The following is a 3305-nucleotide window of genomic DNA, read 5'->3' as shown; positions in this document are numbered from 1 at the left end:
CTTTTAAGTTGTCTTCAGTCAGGCTTACATCTATGAACAGCAGAGATATGAGTCAGATGTGGAGTCCTTTCTTACCAAAAGTTTATGCATCACTACTTTCACCATGCCTCCCATATGTTGAACCCCAGAAGAGCTGTAGTAACACTCTATGCAGCTGCAAAGGGAATAACTAAGCGTTCTTATTTCCTTAACTTTCTTAGGTTTGGTTTTCTTAGGTGAACAAGGAGGCAAACCGAAGACATTTTTGGCCATTTACTATCAAATTTCCTCCTTTTTGCTGCTACTGATGAGTAGATCGTATTTACGTTTCTTTTGTTCTCTATTTGGTGCAATCTGGCTCTGGGGTTTTAACTGTACAAAATGCCTGACCGATGGAGAGAGCATTAGGTGAGGTGGTTGTTTTTTGGAAGGTGAGGTCGTAGAAATGTATTCAGCTGTAAATATTACATACAAATAGGAGGATTGATGACATCTTCATGAAGACTAGGAAGTTCAGAAGCAGTTAATATAGTCTCTCTTCTGCAGGAGCGCAGCAACGGTTCCTCTTTTATCCCGTATTCTTTTTAGTGATATGCAAAAAGCGGGGTGTGTTTATAATCTTTAGGGGCTATCCGGGGGTGGGGAGGGTTATGCCACGCTTTCAATCCAACTACCTCTATGCTATTCAGGTTTTGTTTCTCTGCTAGTTAAGTGGAATGGGGTTAATGCTGCTCTGGACACTTTCTTCCTCCTCTCCATCCTCTGCTTTTGTATTATTCATCAGCTTCTTTCCCTTAATAATCCTTGACGCTTCCCTTTACAATAATCCTATTTCTTAGTTACTCTCTTCATTGAAATTGCTAACTTCACCTGCAAGTGATGCCCTTTCTCCCTCCATAGTTATTAATGCACTTACAAGAGGATCATCAAATCTTTCTTTATCATGAATGTACCCTGCACCATACTATACCCTGTTCCATACTGTTAGTCTTTCCTGCTGTTGAGAGCCTACTGGTGTTTTAAAGGGGTAGTATACACCCTTGTTAAACATGCCTTTGGTGTATAGGGTTGTGCTATTTTTTTGCCTATTGTTTTAATTTAAAAATCTATAGTTTCGGTTATTTCTTGCACTAAACAGAGCAAAACTTGAAACTGTACTTTTATTTCTCAGCTGCTTAGTTCTTGATAGCAATTGTGGGAAGAGGCAATTGTTTAAACTCCTACATAATGAACTCCTCCTTTTAACCCAAGATAGGGGATTTGTTTATACATAGTATGTTATGTCTATTTATATAAACTCTCCTGATTTCAGGGGAGCTATAAAAACTAAAAACAAAATAAAGCATAACTGCTGTATAACATTTTATTTTAAGTTAAAAGAATAGGCAGAACACCTTTCTTTGCAATGTGTGGTAAAAATGTAAATATAAATCTAGATGTATAATGCCCCTTTAATGAAACACCCAGCATCAGCACTGAGTATTTTGGCTTTATTACGTCTTTGGTTCATTTACAAGCAGAGAATAATTTAATGTTTTAATATGTAGAGCCTGCGGCCTCTTCAACTTACCTTGCTTTCCCAAGGAACCACACACTGTTTTAACGGTCTATTATTTCCCTTTTTCAGGTCTCTTGACATTATAAAGATTTGCATCTTGACACAGTTTGTTCAGGATCAGCCACTATTTGTGGCCCAATTTTTTTTTTTTTTTTTTCCTTGTTCTAATTTAATTGTTTTAAAAGCTTTCTGATCATTCTCTAATCTGTGAACATTCTTTTTGTTTATATGGACATTTGTTTCTGTTTTTATTTCTTTCCTGTTTTTTTTTTTTTGTATGAAATGAAAAGGCTTTGCAAAAAAAAAATCCTGTAGATTCCCCCCCCCTCATCAATTACATCTCCTTGAGTTAAAGAAAAAAAAACAGAAAAAAAAATCAGAAAAAATAGTGTTTGTTACAATAAAAAGATTTACAATTACATGTGCTATTGTGTGTTCTCCTCATTTTCTACTACTGTATTTTAGGTACCGTAATGTTTAACCTATATAGTAACATAGTAAGTTAGGTTGAAAAAAGACACACGTAAACCAAGTTTGACCTTTGAACTCTATTTTAACCTGCCTAACTGCTAGTTGATCCAGAGCAAAGCAAAACACCACATCTGAAGCCTATTCATTTTTCCTCAGAGGGGGAAAAATTCCTTCCTGACTCCAAAATTGTCCATGGATCAACTATGAGCTATCTTCCATAACCCTGTATTCCCTCACTTGCTAAAAAGCTATCTAATGTATCAGCCTGTACGACTGTATAGAATAGGTATAGGTATACAATTCCACATCTTCACAGCTCTGTAAAAAAGCCCCTTCCAAATATTTAGTTGGAACTTTTCTTCTAATCAGAATGGGTGACCTGGTGTCAGCTGGAAAGACCTACTGGTAAAGCATTAGAGAAACTATTATATGATCCCCTTATATATTTATACATAGTTATCATATCACCTCTTAAGCGCCTCTTCTCCAGCTTGAACATCCCCAAAGCGCCTCTTCTCCAGCTTGAACATCCCCAATTTGGCCAGTCTTTCCTCATAGCTAAGATTTCCCATACCTTTTACCAGCTTAGTTGCCCTTCTCTGTACACTCTCTAATACAATAATGTCCTGTTTGAGTGATGGAGACCAAAACTGTATGGCATATTCTAGAGGGGGCCTTATCAGTGCTCAAGTGAAGAATGACCCCTTCCTGCCATGAATCAATGCCCCTTTTAATAGAGCTCAATACCTTATTTGCTCTTGATGCTGCTGACTGGCATTGCTTGCTACAGCAAAGTTTATCATCTACAAGGACTCCAAGGTCCTTTTCCATAATGGATTTGCCTAGTGCAGTCCCATTAGGGGTATACAGTTAGGCCCATAAATCTTTGGACAGAGACAACTTTTTTCTAATTTTGGTTCTGTACTTTACCACAATGAGCTTTAAATTAAACAACTCAGATGCAGTTGAACTGCAGACTTCAGCTTTAATTCAGTGGGTTGAACAAAAAGATTGCATAAAAATGTGAGGAACTTTTAACACAATCACTTATTTTCAGGGGCTCAAAAGTAACCAACATTGACTCAAAGGTTAATTCATGGGCCGGTGTGAGCAATTCCTTAGTTATGTCCTTATCAATGAAGCAGATAAAAGCCCTGGAGTTGATTTGAGGGGCGTGCTTGTATGTGGGAGACTTTGCTGTGACCATGTGACCATGTGACGACATGTGGTCAAAGTAGCAGGTGAAACAAGCCATCCTTAAGCTACAGAAAAAAAACATCCGAGAAATTGCTACAAT

The sequence above is a fragment of the Xenopus laevis genome, chromosome 1S, assembly GCF_017654675.1.
Source record: "Xenopus laevis strain J_2021 chromosome 1S, Xenopus_laevis_v10.1, whole genome shotgun sequence".
Lineage (NCBI taxonomy): Eukaryota > Metazoa > Chordata > Amphibia > Anura > Pipidae > Xenopus > Xenopus laevis.
This window is presented reverse-complemented; position numbering follows the sequence as displayed.